Genomic DNA, 18,388 nt, shown 5'->3' with positions numbered 1-18,388 from the left:
AATTTGAGGCCATTACTATTCAAGTAATTATTTGAATAATATTTACTATTGTACCAATTACTGTTCAAGTAATTTAATTTTGCATTTAATATTTGAGTATCTATTATAATCTAGGCATTGTGCTAAATGCTGAGGATATAGCAGTGAATACAGTTTTTCCCTTTCCCTCAAGAAGTTTATAGTTTTGGAGGAGACAGACAAGAAAGTCATTTTCAACACTGTATAATCAATACTGTGACAAAGTTAAGCACAGTGTGCTGGAGGAGCACCCAGCTCATACTTGGCAGTCCGGGAAGACTCTTTGGGGATTTTGTGGTAGCATAAATTTGAAAGCCTAATAGGAGCTAGCCAGGTGGAGAAGGGAGAATGTAGAAGGACATTTGGTCTGAAACAGCATGGAGGAAAGCCCAGACATGAGAGAGAGAGAGAGAGTGAGCAGTGCTCACCCTCTTAGTTTTATGAATAGTATTTGAGGAGTTGACTGCTTTAATTCCTTCAAGCCTACCAAATTGTAGTTATTAAAACAGCAATGTGTAAATTTTTGTTGTGTTCCGCAAGTAAAATTTTGGGGCTTACTTAACTGCTGCAACTAGGGTTACCCTCACTAATGTGTGGAGAATAGAGGTACTGTTAAAAGTTGATGAAATGGCTGGGCGTGGTGGCTCACGCCTGTAATCCCAGCACTTTGGGTGGCTGAGGCGGATGGATCACTTGAGCTCAGGAGTTGGAGACCAGCCTGGGCAACATGGCAAAACCCCATCTCTACTAAAAATACAAAAATTAGCCTGACTTGGTAGTGGGTGCCTGTAATCTCAGCTACTTGAGAGGCTGAGGCACGAGAATTGCTTGAACCCGGGAGGTGGAGATCGCAGTGAGCCCCTGTCCTTCAGCCTGGGTGACAGAGGGAGACTGTCTCAAAAAAACAAAAACAAAAAAACCAAAGTTGATGAAACAAAAACTTATATGAATAATAATTTTAAAGTAAACAGTAGATGAACTAAAAGTGATCAAAAGGAGAGGAATGTTGGAAATGGAAGGTAAATGAGCTACAGTTTCATCCATTGTTTCAGAAAGTCAATAATGCTTAAAGTTGGTAAGTTAAGAATAGTGGTATAAACACTTGAAGACAGAAAATACTCAAACAAAAACCAGAGAAAGTTAATAGTTGCATATGGGAAAGGTGAAGTATGGGTCAGAGGATTACTTATTTGATTATAATCTCTGCTACGTTTTTTATGTTTTAACGATATATATAAAATATATTAAAATAACTTAATAATTAAACTGAACTAGATTTTAAAAATATACTATACCTCCACCAGAATGGCTAAAATGAAGAAGACTGATAGTACCATTGTTAATGAAGTTATGGAGTAACTGGTACTGATGGAAGCATGAAATGGTATAGCCGCTTGGGCAAAAAGTTTGCAGTTTCTTATGAATTTATACATATACCTATTGCATGATCCAGCAATTCCATTTTTAAGTAATTTGTATCCAAGAGAAATTAATGCACATGACTACAAAAAACTTGTACAAGGATGTTCATAACAGCTTTATTCATAATAGCCCCAAACAAGGGAAAATCCAAATGTTCAGCAATAGGAGAGTGGATCAATACTTTATGGTGTAACCATAGACTGCATTACTATTAAACTCTAAAAAAGAAAATCGATGTACTTAATAACATGGATGAATCTCAGAAACATTAATTTAAATAAAAGAAGCCAGATACAAAATAACACATATGGGTATGGTTTTATTTATATGAAATTTAAGAGCAGACAGAAATACCTATTGTGATAGAAATCAGAATAGTGGTTGCCTTGGGTGGGGAGGAGGGTTGAGTGGAAAGGAGTTCACAGAAACTTTACAGGGTAATGGAAATGTTGTATGTCTTCTGTTGCCCAGGCTGGAGTGCAGTGGCGCCATCTCAGCTCACTGCAACCTCCACCTTCCTGGGTTCAAGCGATTCTCCTTTCTCAGCCTCCCAAGTAGCTGGGATTACAGGCATGCATCACCATGCCTGGCTAATTTTTGTGTTTTTAATAGAGATAGGGTTTCACCGTGTTGGCCATGCTGGTCTCAAACTCCTGACCTCAAGTGATCCACCTGCCTTGGTCCTCCACAAAGTGCTGGGATTACAGGCATGAGCTACTATGCCTGGCCCTACCTTGAATGACTTTGTAAAAACGGAGGAATTGGAGAGAAGTATTTGAGATTTAAGAGAGATTTAGGAAACAAAACTTTTAGTGATGATTTCTCTGTTAGCTAGATGGCGCAGTTTACTGAGCAAAAGAGCCAAGGTGGGTGGGATGCGGAGGGTTGGGTAAAAATGGTGACCTGAATTTCACAGATCTGATTACTTAGTTTTGGGAAAGATATAGAAGATTATATAATAGTAATATTACAACTAGAAATATAATAGTACTATCACCTTTCAAGGCATTATTATTGTGTAAATTATTGTGTGTCCCCTTCTGTTCCAGCCATTCATTATCCCTTCTCATTTGTCTTTATGAAGAGATACATGATTTGCCATTCATAGTCTATACAAAATACAACTATTGAACATTGGATCGTCTATGCAAATAGGATAGAAAAATAGTTGAATAGTTTTATTCAAGAGAATGACTGTCAGTATAAGTCTCCATATTTAATTTTAATGGCCAGTCATGTAGTATTGAAATAGCCAGTTAGACTCTTTCATGAGAGAGACTGGAAAAGACCCAGTGCTAGTATATTTTTCTTTTCTAAAAATTGAGATACAATTCACATACCATAAAATCAGTCCTTTTATATAATCCATTCATTTTTAGTGTTTTCACACATCGTGCAACTATCACCACTGTCTCATTCCAGAACATTTTCATCATCCCACAAAGAAACTCTGTACCCAGTAGTAGTCATTTCCCATTACCCCTTCCCCTCCCCAACTCAGTCCTTGGCAACCACTAATCTAAATCTACTTTCTGCCTCTATGGATTTGCCTATCCAGTATTCTTTTTCAATTAGCCTGTCTCCAGCATCATCACAGCCAATGATCCCACACTGAAGGTTGTGAAGATTGTTTCTCCTTGAGTCATTCTATAATCCAGTGATTTTCAGATTTTATGGCCCTACGTATCACCTGGGGATCTTCTTAAAATACTAAAATGCAGATTCTCGTTCAGCAGGCCTGGGAAAGAGCCTGATATTCTAAATTTATTTATTTATTTATTTATTTATTTTTCTTTCTTTCTTTTTTTTGTTTGAGACGGAGTTTCGCTCTTGTCGCCCAAGCTGGAGTGCAATGGTGCTGTCTCAGCTCACTGCAAGCTCTGCCTCCCAGGTTCAAATGATTCTCCTGCCTCAGCCTCCCAAGTAGTTGGGATTACAGGCATGCGCCACCACGCCCGGCTAATTTTTGTATTTTTAGTAGAGATGGGGTATCACTGTGTTGGCCAGGCTGGCCTCGAACTCATTACCTCAGGTGATAGGCCTGCCTCAGCCTCCCAAAGTGCTGGGATTACAGGCGTGAGCCACTGTGCCCAGCCGATACTCTAAATTTCTAATAAACTCTTAGATAATGCTGATGCTGCTGGTCCAAAGGTGACACTTTGACTACTGAGGTTCAAATATGCCTCAGAAGCAGAAGAAATTTAATTACAAACATACATGAATTGTTGAATAGCAGCTGGTACTAATCTAGAGAAAATTATTCCAATCTATTGAGTTTAATAGTGTTTCTTTGTTAATTGCCTTTCAAAGTGATTACTTCTCCCCTACATCGTAACTATCTACATGTTATGGGACAGTTTATGGGCTTATTTGTATCCATAATTAGGTTAGTGAAATCAAATAGTAAAGAAAGCTGAGTTAGAACTTGTTCCACAAGTATAACTTTGTTGTTTAAACTTCTTCTGATATTCAGCTCTAATTCCTTTTTGAAAGAAACTTTTCTACAGATTTTGTGTTAGATTACTGGTAGTCTCAAATGAGTTCTCTAACCATCCAATTCTGCATGGCTTCCTTGCATTGTCTTTGGGTTGATTAGGATTGCCAGGAAGTAAAATAGCCACTATAGCTACTTCCTTTTTCAAGTCATTCAAGTTAAGCTTAATGTAGAAAAACTTTGTGAGATTTCATTAAAATTCTTCCCTACTCTCCAATTAGAGTGTAATAAATCCAATCAAGATAGGCTCTGGATTTGGCTGTTAGTACTCCAATGAAGGCAGAAATGGGGACATAGCAAACTACAGCAAGGCTTATTTTATACCAGTACAGAGCCTTGCTTATAACAGTGGAGGTATGTAGCTATTTAGTCTTGGGCCATCTATTGCTCTCAGTCTGAGACCCAGTTATACAACCCAGTTGTATAACTCAATGGATTAATATTTCCAAATTAAATAAAACTGAATTGGGTACAGTATTGTGCTCCTGTAGTCCTGGCTACTTGGGAGGCTAAGGCAGGAGGATTGCTTGAGCCCAGGAGTTTGAGGCTACAGTGTGCTACATTTGTGCTTGTGAATAGACACTGCACTGCAGCCTGGGCAACATAGCAAGACCTAGTCTCAAAAAATAAAAATAAAGGCTAGGCACGGTGGCTCACGCCTGTAATCCCAGCACTTTGGGAGGCAGGTGGATCACTTGAGATCAGGCGTTCAAGCCAGTCTGGCCAACATAGTGAAACCCCATCTCTACTAAAAAAAAAAAAAAAATACAAAAATTAGCCGGGCCTGGTGGCATGTGCCTGTAGTCCCAGCTACTTGGGAGGCTGAGGCATGAGACTCGCTTGAACCTGGGAGGCAGAGGTTGCAGTGAGCTGAGATTGTGCCACTGCACTACAGCCTGGGTAGCAGAGTGATACTCTGTCTCAAAAATAAATAAATAAATAAATAAACAACAAAATAACATAAAATAAACTCTGTTTAATTTTTCCACTGTTCTTTATCTTAGTGTAAAAGTGTCTTAATATTTATCATAGTATGAGTAAACAGTTTTTTTCAGTAACCTCTTGTCCAATAGAAGGTAGACATTTTAAATAATCAACACATATTTATTTAGTTCTACAAGCAATGGTTTGAGGGAGCAAATTCAGTTAACGGTAAAAAGCGTGGGTTTAGTGCCTGACAGATTTAGGTTTCTGTCCTAGCTCTTTTACTTACTAGGTCTGTGATATTGTATACATTACTAATCTCTTTTCACCTGTAAAAATAGGGAGAATAATAATTATTTATCTGTGGAAAGCACTTAACATAGTGCCTGGCATATAGGGTTCATTAAATATTAGACTCTATTATTATTAATCATTCAGTAGGTATACATTGCCTATTCTATGTGCTAGGCACTGTAAGTCTTTCAGAAGAGATTGTTAATGAGCAAATATTCACACGAATATTCACACAAGATGATAAGAGCTAAGGAAAAGCATAGTATCATGGCAGGATAACAAGAGAAAGATTATCTAACTTTAGGGTATCAAGGAGGATTTCCCCAAGAAAGTAACATTTGTGCAGAGATTTGAAGGATAAGTGGGAGCTAATTAGGCAGAGTAGAGGGAACATTGTGTATAAGCATGAAGCAGCATGCCACATTAGTATAGGAGATGCTGGTGTGCCTGGAGTGATGAGTGAGGATGACAGTGACCTGAGAGGGGAAGACACCCTAACAGGGCCAGGTCACATGCAGCTGTGTGGGCTGTGTTAATGATCTTGGGTTTTAGCAGGGAAATGACACAGTCAAATTAGGTTTTTTTACCACTCTGACTATGGTATCAATAGATGAGAGTAAAGATGGAGGAGAAGTTGTAGGGAGAGTAGTTAGAAAACCATTGCAGCAATCAGACTAGGAAAGATAGACAGAAGTGGAAAAAAACTTAGAGATTTTTCCTGAGGGCAGATGGATAGAAATTGAGGAATTGGATACAGGCAGCAAGGGAGAGAGATGGCAAAGATTTCCATTTTTTTCTGGCTTTGGCAGCTAATTTGACTTCTAATAGATAGCATGTGCTCTTTCTCTCTCTCTCTCTCTTTTTTTTTTTTTTTTTTGAGATGGAGTCTTGCTCTGTCACCCAGGCTGGAGTGCAATGGCGCAATCTCAGCTCACTGCAACCTCCGCTTCCCAGGTTCAAGCGATTCTGCTGCCTTAGCCTCCTGAGTAGCTAGGATTACAGGTGCATGCAACCATGCCCGGCTAATTTTTGTATTTATAGTAGAGACAGCGTTTCACCATGTTGCTCAGGCTGGTCTTGAACTCCTGACCTCGTGATCCCCCACCTTGGCCTCCCAAAGTGCTGGGATTACAGGTGTGAGCCACCGCGCCTGGCCTTTCTCATTTTTTTTTTTTTTTTTTTTTGAGACAGTCTTGCTCAGTTGCCCAGGCTGCAGTGCGGTGGTGGGATAATAGCTCACTGCAGCCTCAATTTTCTGGCCTCCAATGATCCTCCTCAGTTTCCTGAGTAGCCAGGCTGGGACAATAGGGATTTGCCACTATGCCTGGCTAATTTTCTTTCTTTCTTTTTTTTTTAAGTAGAGATGAGGTCTCAGTATGTTGCCCAGGTTGGTCTCAAACTTCCGGGCTCAAGCAGTCTGCCCGCCTCGGCCTTCCAAAGTGCTGGGATTACAGGTGTCAGCTCCTGCACCTGGTGCAGTTACTCTTCTTGAGAGAGGAATTCTAGAAGAGAACTAAGATGGAGAGGGCAGACAGAGATTTTCTTTTAAAAAAGACATCTTGAGTTTGAGATTCCATTGAAACATTTAAGAGGAGGAAGAGACAATTATGATCTCAATAATGAAGAGGATTATACAAGAGCAATATATGACATGGTTCTTTCCATCATGAACCTTATATGCTGGTCCAGAAGATAAGACACATTTTTGAATATAATTAATACTACAAGACTGTGATTGAAGGCATTCTGAAAGACTAGGTACAGTAAGTGGAGTGAGGCCACTTTGGACATGGTGATCTCAAAGTTTCAAAGATAAGGAAATACTTAAGATGGGCTTTAAAGGATGAGTAGTGTGGGAGGGAGGGAAAAGCACTCTTAACAGTAAATGGAAAAATAGGTAGTTAGTGAAAGGGGTGTGGCGAGGGTCTGGGTGGTTAGTTACTAGTTATAGAGCAATTTAGTATTCATCACAGCTCAACCAAGAATCTTTTGTATGTAATAATTTGACTTTTATAATGTGTTTTCATATATCTCATGAGAGATGGTCTTATATAACCTAATTCTGTCTTATGTCTCTGTCTTTCCTACTTATTGAAAAGTTCATATTATTGAAACCCAGTATTCTATTGTTGACCTATAATAGAACTATAAATATTATTCTCTGACAGAATGTTATGAAGATGTGCCACTGAATAATAGTTGTTCTTTCCAGCTTGATTATCTTAGGGGAAAAATGGCATGTGATTTAATTTATACGAGAGTACCTTATAGACTTTATGGGATTATGAAAATGCAAAGTATTGTTATTAATCCTTCCATATATTCCATGTTACTCTTCAGAACTTAGAAGTAAATATTTTTTGCTCTGTAGCAAAATGACTGCAACCAGTGGACTTTTTTCCAGCACCTTTGTAAAGTCTGGAGTCTAAAAAGCCCAGCTCTCTGTAGGCCAGGTTCATTTTTGGAAGTGTGTAGTGATCTTTCTTTCCCACTCAATTGTGGTTTTGTTTGCTATTAACAAAAATACAGTTTTTTATTAACAGATAAAATAAGTCTAAACCACTAGTTCAAAATATTTTTCTAAATAAATTAAGATTTAAGATCCCTCCCCACCCTATTCACTTAGGTATCTATAACTGGGGCCATTTTCTAAATGGAACCTTTTCAGGCATTACTTGTATATCAATTATTACTTAATAATTCCCCCATTTTCTTTAGGCTTGGGTTGAAAGAACACTTATATTTGATTCAGATGGCTTTCTAGGACTATGACTAGAGATAGTGTTTCAGAGTTTCAACACACATCAGAGTCCTTTCCTTTCTGATTTCTTGGGACAAGGACCTGGTAACATCTGTTTATTCTTACTCAAAATGCTTGCATTAATTTACCTTTGCTAATTATCTCCTAAAGTATTCCCTAATACTTTCCTTCCCAAGTACAGAAAAAGTATGTGAAATGCTTTTGCTGCATGATTATAACATGATTATAACAGTTGCATCGTGAAATACTAGGGTTATCTTTTTTTCCCAATCAGATAAGAGTAGTTTCCCTTCATTTTTCTTTATCTTATTGTTCTTTAAAGCTACTGGTGTTTTAAAAATGGTATTAAAATGTTGTTCCCATAGCAACACCCTACTAGTTTCTTATGGAAAACATGGCATGTTTTACAAGTTGGATTGAAAAAAAAGAAATGCTTTCTGAAAGAGTTTATTTATAAAATCAAGCCAATAGAACATAATTGTTTATTTCTTTTAGAAGCATTGTTAAGCAGAATGTAACAAAGGATTTTACACTTTGATGTAAATAAAGTGCGCTTCCTATCTTGCTTATGTAAAAGTTTATCTTTGAATTTGTATTAAGTCAACATTTCCCCTCTCATAATTAGACTTGAACAATTTAAATAAAAAACTTAAGTACTGCCAAATTTTAGTGAAATAATTTCTAGGTTCTGTTTAAAGGTGCTTATTATCCATACCCAGAAGCTGATTGGCTGCTTGTGAGACTGTTAGTGCAGTGCTCATATTACCCTTGTGATGATTTCTCAGCCAATTAGGCTGCACGAGGGATGATGGATTTTGTTCAGGATCTGTTTCTCTCTCTCTCTCTCTCTCTCTTTCTCTCTCTCTGCCCCTCTCTCTCTGTCTACTGATTTTGTAAAATCAATGCTAAGATATTTTAAATCTTTTTGCATTTAAATTGTATAAATTATGTTACCCATTTTATGCTGTTTCTTACTATCTGTGTTTAGTAATATTCAGTTTCATCTCAACATTTGAGTCATTATTTTTCTGAAAGGGTTTAGGGAAGGTATTATAATTAAAATTATTAATCCCATGTTTTCCTCTTCTATTTGCTTAGTTCTCTCTTGCTAAATTTAGTTTAATTTCTATTACCTCAGTCTTTTGGGATTTTTTAACATCCAAAAGCATTATCTATTCCATATTCTAGTTTGGGTACCGTTCTCTATCCTTTGTTGCTGTAGTTTTTGAAAGCTACAGAGCCATAAGATATCCTTTGAAACTAACATAAATTACATTTTATGGAGATTAGATTTAATGTACTTTAATTATTTGCTCATTCAACAAATTCCACATGCTGGAGATATAATAGTGAAAAATGCATACAATAATAATTCTGTACTATTGGAGCTCACATAGTAGGTATCAGTTGGAGACACTTTGATTTTGCTCACTTGGCTGTATTCATTTCTGTATTCATAGTGCCATTTTGAAAGACTCCAATAGCTGGTACCCTTCCCATATCTGTATAATTTAGAATTCTGAGTAATTTTGTATATTTCATTTTCCACCTAGGTGTTTATATATTAATACTTCTGATATTGCACTGTAGTTTTAGACATACTTAATTCCGGCACAGAAACAATAATTTAAAAAAAAGATCTTATCTAGCTATCTAATAAATTTAGAAGAGATCTTTTATGTAATAGTTGAAGATTCACCGTACTTGATTGCCAAGTCGTCTGTTTTTTCTTTCAAAAAGCTTTTCAACTTTAGCTTTTTCATTTTTACTTGTAGTGTGCCTTTATTATCTTGTTGTGCCTAAACTTTAGTGTCTGTTCTCCTTGCCTCTCTGCCAGCCTATCCTAAACAAAGCCACTGGACTGATCTCAAATTTTAGATGCAGTTGTGTCACTATTCTGCTCCAGAACCTTTCCAGGTAGACCCTTAGAACCATACAGTAAAATTTGGGGAGGAAGATTGGACAGTCCACCTTGGTGTCCCTAAGGATGAGCAGGGCAGTGTGGTCAGTCATACTCCCTTACCACATTATGTACTTGTTTTGTTGGTATTTTTTTTTTTTAAGGTGGAATTTCACTCTTGTTGCTTAGGCTGCAGTGCAATGGCATGATCTCAGCTCACTGCAACCTCCATCTCCTGGGTTCAAGCAATTCTCCTGCCTCAGCCTTACCAAGTAGCTGGGATTACAGGCATGCGCCACCACGCCTGGCTAATTTTTGTATTTTTAGTAGAGACGGAGTTTCTCTGTGTTGGTCAGGCTGGTCTCGAACTCCTGCCCTCAGGTGATCCACCCGCCTCAGCCTCCCAAAGTGCTGGGATTACAGGTGTGAGCCACCACGACTGGCTTTGTATTTTTTCTTTCTCTGTTTTTCTTTCCAGCTGTTGAAGAGATAGAAGGGATCTTTCTGAATAGTAAAGGTAGAAAGGTTATTTTGGATCTAGTTTCTATTGCCTTGAGTCAGGGATTGCAATTTAGTAAAGTTTTATGTACTTTGTTGCATTTATAATGGCTAGTTTTTTTGTTTGTTTGTTTGTTTTTTTTGAGATGGAGTCTTGCTCTGTCGCCCAGGCTGGAGTGCAGTGGCGCGATCTCGGTTTCCTGCAAGCTCCGCCTCCCGGGTTCATGCCATTCTCCTGCTTCAGCCTCCCATGTAGCTGGGACTACAGGCGCCCGCCACCACGCCCAGCTAATTTTTTTTTGTATTTTTAGTAGAGGCGGGGTTTCACCGTGTTCGTCAGGATGGTCTCGATCTCCTGACCTTGTGATCCGCCCGCCTCGGCCTCCAATAGTGCTGGGATTACAGGCATGAGCCACTGCGCCCGGCCCTATAATGGCTAGTTTTTGAAATTTCTTTTAAACTCTTTTTTTTTTTTTTTTTTAAGAATGTTGGTATGTTTTCCAGTCTTGGCTTGTGCAGTAAATGATTACTATCAATTGTAGACCACATATAAAAGATATGTTCAGTATTTTTGGATTTTGTTAATCATTTTTTTCTAGATAATGGGAAGAGAATATTCTAATACTCAGCAAGGGAAGAAACATCACAATTTATATTAACAATTTAGCTAGCTAGCATTTGAGCCTGTGGGCATGGCTTTGTTCACATAATTTCTGTGAGACTTATTTAAGAGCTGAAGTATAAAAAGGCCTTTAATTGTCATTTGTGAAAATCAGGAGTGATTAAGTTTGTTTTATTTAGAGCTTTTGGTGGCGGACACAAGAGAAAATCCGTATGTAATTTTTTTGCATTTACTTTGTTGGTGTTTTGTAGGTCAGGAGCCTAGCATTGTTTAGACTAAAAAATATCCAATTTTAGAGACAGGGTTAAGTTTTTCCCCTAATATATTTATTATTGTTATACTGCTGTTTAACACTCATTCCAAAACTTAGTGGCGTGAAACACTCTTTTTATTATGCACATCGATTCTGCAAGTTGTGCCCTCTGAAAGGTCACAGTGGGGATAGATTTTTCTCAGCCATGTGGTGACTAGGATCTCAGTTGGGAAGACTGGAAAGTTGAGATTGACACACTTGACTCCTGGGGGCCAAAATAGTTTGATGGCTTTTTCACCAACATGTCTGGTACCTAGGCTAGGACTGTTGGCCAGACTGCCTTCATGTGGCCTTGCTTGTGTATAACCTGGCGGCCTCAAGTGTTAAAGTGAACAAGGAGAAATCTGCATTTTTTTTTTTTGTTTGACAAAGCCTTGAAAGCTGAGCATTGTCATTTCCACAGCATTCTATTGGTTACAAGTGCACACTCAGACAGAGGAGGGGAATTAGACTTCACCTCTTGCTGAGGGAGTTGACAAGGTTTTGGAAGAGCCTGTGGTACAAAGATACTGTTGTGACCATCTTTAGAAAAGACATTCTGTCACAATAGTTAAATAGTTGGCCACTGTTGTTTGTTTTGAATGTGTATTTTATAATAACATTAGAGATAGAAGATCAGGAATCCATTTTTTTTTTTTGAGATAGGGTCTCACTCTGTCACCCAGGCTGTAGTACATTGGCACGATTGTGGTTCACTGCCACCACAACCTCCCCAGACTCAGGTGATCCTCCCACCTCAGCCTCTTTAGTAGCTGGGACTACAGGCACATGCCACCATGCCTAGCTAATTTTTGTAAGGACTGGGTCTCCTTATGTTGCCTAGGCTAGGAATTCTTTATCTTATTCCAGGACTTTGAGGAGAGGTCTGTAAACTGAAATTTGACAACATTTTTTTGAAAGTATTTTTTAAATGTATTTTCCTATTAATTTGAAAATTAAATATTTAAAACTTTTTTTTTTTTAAACAAAGATGAGATCTCACTATATTGCCTAGGCTGGCCTTAAACTCCTGAGTTCAACTGATCCTCCTGCCTTGGCCTCCCAAAGTGCTAGGATTACAAGCATGAGCCACCGTACCCGGCCAAAACATTTTTTTTCAAGTCAAAATTGCTCAGGAATTTGTTTCCCATCTCTTACTTTAAATAAGTATAGGGTGCTCACTTTGGCAGCACTAAAATTGGAACGATACAGAGATTAACATGGCCCCTGTGCAAAGATGACATGCAAATTTGTGAAGAGTTCCATATTTTAAAAAAATAATAAAATTTTAAAAACCCCACAAGTGTAGGGTATTGTGGATTGCTAGCATATCCATTTAGATTATGTGCAGTTTTAATTATTGCTTTATGTGAAGACTGTATAAAAGTTTCCCATTGAGAGGAATCATTTAAAATTTGCCATGGCATATGTATTTATGCAGGTTCTAGTTTAAATATAAAAAAATCCTACACATACACAGATAAGAGAAATTATAAGAACAAAAGAAAAAGTAGGATAAACTTGTGTGTCCTTTGATCTTACTCTTTTTTTTTGAGATGGAGTCTCACTCTGTTGCCCAGGCTGGAGCGCAGTGGCATGATCTCAGCTCACTGCAACCTCTGTCTCCCTGGTTCAAGCGATTCTCCTGCCTCGGCCTCCTGAGTTGCTGGGATTACAGGCGCGCACTACCACGCCTGGCTAGTTTTTGTATTTTTTGTAGAGACGAGGTTTCACCATGTTGGTCAGGCTGATCACAAATCCTTGATGTGTGGTGCGCCTGCCTCGGCCTCCAAAAGTGCTGAGATTACAGGCGTGAGCTGCCACGCCCAGCCTGATCTTACTCTTAAGAATGAATGTGCAAGGAAGCACAAGTCATGTTTTTCTTATCTGGCAAGGGTTTTATTAATGGAAGCAAGAGGCCAACAAAGCTGAAGAAACCCTTTTATGTGCCTAGCCAGAAAATATTGGGCCTTGGGAATCCTTTTATCTGATAAGAAGGTGACTTAATTTGAAAAGGCTGGGGACCTTACCTAAACTTGAATTTGTGCCCCCACAAAAGTTATCTTAGAAAATCTTGCAAGCAAAAGAAGTGATATGATTGGAGAGGCCTTGGTGAAGTCCTCCAAACTCTGGATGGTTTGTGGTTGGGTGCAGGGGAACAATGAAGGCCTCTAACATATGATATTACTCCTCTAGAATTGTTGACTTTTTTATTTCCTTGGAGTCTCTCAAATCAAGGTTTTATTAATTAATTAATTTCTATTTTTATTTTTTGAGACAGTCTCACTCTGTCACCCAGGCTGGAGTGCAGTGGTGCAATCTTGGTTCACTGCAACCTCCACCTCCCAGGTTCAAGCGATTCTCCTGCCTCAGCCTCCTGAGTAGCTGGGACTACAGGCACCTGTCATCACGCCCAGCTAATTTTTTTGTATTTTTAGTAGAGTCGGGGTTTCACCATGTTGGTCAGGCTGGTCTTGAACTGCTGACCTCAGGTGATCCGCCCACCTTGGTCTCCCAAAGTGCTGGGATTATAGGCGTGGGCCACCACGCCTGACCCCAAATCAAGGTTTTACAGGAATTGGCAACTGTGCCATTTGACATGTATAGCATGTAACCAAATGAATTTTTTTTTTTTTTTGAGACAGAGTCTTGCTCTGTTGTTCAGGCTGGAGTGCCAGTCATGTGATCTCAGCTCACTGCAGCCTCCACTTCCTGGGTTCAAGTGATTCTCCTGTCTCAGCCTCCCAAGTAGCTGGGACTATAGGTGTGCACCACCACACCCTGCTAAGTTTTGTACTTTTAGTAGAGACAGGGTTTCACCATGTTGGCCAGACTGGTCTCGAACTCCTGACCTCAGGTAATTTGCCTGCCTTGGCCTCCCAGAGTGTTGGGATTACAGGCATGAGCCACCCTTGCCTGGCGCAAATGAAATTCTGATGTATCTTAGTGAAGCTAGCTTCTCTTTCTTGTCGTTTAAGAGCATGCTAATGTCATCAAATAATTACTGTTTTGTGAACACATTTTGGAAACTGAAAAGACCACTGAGACATAAAACAGTGAAAAGTGGCTTGCCAGCAAAACCGATTGAGTACCTGACAGCACATCTGGTTTTGCTGCTTTGGTGAAGGGAGAAGCTCCACGAGCTGCTATGAATCATTGCTTTTACATTGGCATCAAAGACTCTGCCAAAGATCATGAAAGAAGTCTTGTCTAAGGTCTCTAAAGTCACATTTTAACCTAGTCAGGGCTTTGAATCACTGCCTTGTCAAGAACTTCTCTTGAGAAATAGGAGAGGATTATGAGGTTATTTTCTATTGCAGAGCAGTTCATTGATTCTGTAAAGAACAAGTATCAAAGCACTGGGAATTCTGGTTCTCTTTGCTGCTACATAACTTCATGAATCAGGGTTTTCAGAACACTTGGGGCAATCAATTGGATTGTTAAACCCACTGCCATGGCAGAGTGCAGTGGCTCATGCCTGTAATCCCAGCATTTTGGGAGGCCGAGGCGGGTGGGGGGTGGGGGTGGGGGGCAGATCACAAGGTCAGGAGTTCAAGACCAACCTGACCAACATGGTGAAACCCCGTCTCTACTAAAAATACAAAAATTGGCTGGGCGTGGTGGCGCATGCCTGTAATCCCAGCTACTCAGGAGGCTGAGGCAGGAGAATCGCTTGAACCTGGGAGGCAGAGGTTGCAGTGAGCCCAGATTGCGCCACTGCACCCCAGCCTGTGCGACAGAGTGAGACTCTGTCTCAAAACAAAACAAAACAAAAAAACCATACTGCTTACTATTCTAACTCTTTATTTAAGAGAAACAGTAGCAGCTTTCTAATTGAAATAGGTTTTTGTGGAATCTGTTTTTATTTTCCTTTAACTTTATTATCTTTTCTAGTCTAAGCATCTTTTTTACATTGGGAGAGTTTAATCTGTTTACATGAATGTATTTATTCATATGTTTAGATTTATGTATTTATTTTTTGAGTTGGGGTCTCACCCTGTCACCCAGGCTGGAGTGCAGTGGTAAGATCATGGCTTACTGCAGCTTCCATCTCCCATGCTAAAGTGCTCCCCTCACCTCAGCTTCCCACATAGCTGGGACTGCAGGCATAGGCACAGTGGGACCCTGTCTCTACCAAAAATTTAAAAATTATCCACCATGCCTGGTTGTTTTTAAAATTTTTTGTAGAGACAGGGTCCCACTGTGTTGTCCAGGCTGGTCTCAAACTCCTGGGCTCAAGTGATCTTCCTACCTCAGCCTCCCAAAGTGTTAGGATTACAGGCATGGGCTACCGCACCTGGCCTAGAATTATTTCTGCTGTCTTCTTGTAATGTTTTTTGTCTCATGCTTTCCCCCCACCTTCTTTTCTGACTTGTGTAATATTAATTGAATTTTTCTTATTTCTTTTTTCTCCCTGAACTAATGATTTGAAAATGACTTATACTCTTTCTAATTTAGTAGTTATGCTTGCATTTTTACAAACATATTTGACTTAAATATTCGAGTCCTCCCAGCTTCTGCCAGAGTAGTACAAGGACTTTAAACTCTTTACCTCAGATCTTTCCCTCCTGCTATTTCTTTCTATTATTTTAGCTCTACCTTGTTTTCACATAACTGCTCCACACTCTACCCCAACTTTATATATTTTAGTTCCTTTACAGTCAGGACTTGTTTGGATTGACGTATATGATTTTGCTTTTTTGCATATACTCCTTATTTTGGTATATCTTTTAGTGATTCTTTCAGCAACTATTTGTGAATGGCAAATTTTTTCACTTGTTGCCTGAAAATGTCTTTATTTTGCCCTCATTTTAAAAAATATAATTTAGCTTGATAAAGAATTAGGTTTTTTTTTTTTTTTTTTTTGGACTTTGAAGATTTCTCCATGGTTCTCTGGCTTTGGTTATTGCTGATATGATGTCAGCCATCAGTGTAATAGTCTTGCCTTTCTAGGTAAATTTTTCTCTCTGTGTGTGATTTTAAGGTTTTCTCTTTGCTTTTGTTCTACACACTATACACAACACAATCCCAGGACATACAACAAGCTTCCTTACTGCCTCCCCAGGCCAGGCCAGTTGATAGAGTTTTCCTAGTCTTGTTTTTACTGACACAGTAGCTCTTCCCAGGGCTCTGGACTCTGCAGGAGGCTAATTCCACACCTCAAATATATACACCTAAGGCGTCGTCATCTGTTTTTGAGTGGCGGTTTAGACCCCCAGCTTCTAGGGCCTATATCCAAATTTCAAATCCTCCTGGGCTTTATACATCAGCCCATTGCATTCTTTTGGCTTTCATTTGTTCCTGGCACCTGGTGTCTTAGTCCATTTGGGCTGCTCCAACAAAACACTTTGGACTGGGTAACTTACAGGCAACAGAAATTTGGGGTCAAGATCAAGGTGCCAGCAGATTGGGTGTCTGGTGAGGGCTTGCTCTCTGCATCATAAATGGAGCCTTCTCATGGTGGCCTCACGTGGCAGAAGGGACAAACAGGCTCCTTTAGGCCTCCTTTACAAAGGCACTAATCTCTGTAATCCCAGCACTTTGGGAGGCCGAGCGGGCGGATCACCTGAGGTCGGGAGTTTGAGACTAGCGTGACCAAAATGGAGAAACCCCATCTCTACTAAAAATGCAAAATTAGCCGGGCATGGTGGTACATGCCTGTAATCCCAGCTACTTGGGAGGCTGAGGTTGCAGGAGAATTGCTTGAACCCGGGAGGCAGAGGTTGCGGTGAGCCAAGATCGTGCCCTTGCATTCCAGCCTGGGCAACAAGCGCAAAACTCCACCTCAAAACAAAACAAAAGAAAAAAACAAAGGCACTAATCTCATTCATGAGGATGCCACCCTCTGAACTTAATCACCCCCGAAAGGCCCCACTTCTTAATAAAACCATAGTACCCAGGAATTTTCCTTTTCGACTTTTCACATGTACCATTTAAAATGTGTTTAATAAGGGAAATAAAGAAAATGAGACAGTCTTGAAAAGATGAGTCATAATGGAATTAGAGACCTTTGAAACATGGAGAATTTATTTCTCCATCTCATGAGATTTCTAGAGTGTTAGTATAAATGTATATACTACAAATGTATGTACTATCTGTCAGTTGAAATGTATAATATGTCCACAGCTCTAAGGGCTCATTGGCTGATTGTCTGCTTTATTCCATAAAAAGATTTAAAGTGGTATTTTGAGATATATATATATATATATATCTCAAAATATATCAATGTATATACAGGGGCCCAAGTATATCATTCATAAGGGATATATACATATGTATCTATATATGTGATATATAAATATATATCATATAAGCACTCCTGTATAAAAAAATAAAGCAAGCCACAAAACTCATACGTTCTATTTATTCATTTATTTATTATTTATTTTTGAAATAGAGTCTTGCTCTGTTGCCCAGGCTGAAGTGCAGTGGCATGATCTCAGCCCCAACCTCTGCCTCCTGGGTTCCAGCGATTCTCCTGCCTCAGCCTCCAGAGTAGCTGGGACTACAGGCACATGCCACCATGCCCGGCCAATTTTTGTATTTTTAGTAGAGACGAGGTTTCACTGTGTTGGCCAGGGTGGTCTTGAACTCCTGACCTCGTGATCCGTCCACCTCGGCCTCCCAAAGTGCTGGGATTGCAGGCGTGAGCCACTGCGCCCAGCCACATTCTATTTATTAAAAGTATCAATCACTGGACCACTGGATCACTGGACCAATATATATATTTATCGATATATCGATATACAGAGAAGAATATATAGAGAGTAGAGATACACATAGATCTCTTTCTCTCTTTCTCTTTGTTCTCTATATATCTATATCTGTATATCCCTTATGAAATTACCTGAGCACTGTTTCATGTTTAACTTGAGGAATTTTTCAAAGCCTGAGACTATTCTAGGCATGTTCAGATAATGTTTGAATATTCTAGAAAGATTATTTAATACTTCTATATTCATTCTGTAGAAAGATTCTTTGCCATGATCTAAGACAGTGGTTTTCAAAGCGTGGTTCCCGAGTCCTCAGCACCAGCATCACCTGGGATCATACAGTGTGTACTGTTCCTAAGTCATTCGTTAGGTTTTTTTTTTTCTTTGTTACGATTTTTCAATTAAAGTTTGATAAAATATTTCAACTCATAGGTGGTCCAGTGATTAATA

The 18,388-nt window shown here is 39.2% G+C and overlaps 1 protein-coding gene and 1 pseudogene across 22 annotated transcripts in view; both read left to right on the top strand.

The window, feature by feature from the left end:
* The window catches only part of CDK19 (cyclin dependent kinase 19), a 212,297-nt gene that overhangs the window by 85,077 nt on the left and 108,832 nt on the right, over positions 1-18,388 (top strand). The window lies entirely within an intron of this gene.
* On the top strand, positions 12,400-12,497 carry LOC112133993 (U6 spliceosomal RNA; annotated as a pseudogene).

This window comes from Pongo abelii, chromosome 5, assembly GCF_028885655.2.
Source record: "Pongo abelii isolate AG06213 chromosome 5, NHGRI_mPonAbe1-v2.0_pri, whole genome shotgun sequence".
NCBI classification, from domain to species: domain Eukaryota; kingdom Metazoa; phylum Chordata; class Mammalia; order Primates; family Hominidae; genus Pongo; species Pongo abelii.
Note: the sequence above shows the minus strand (reverse complement) of the source record. Positions and strands in the feature narration are given on the sequence as shown.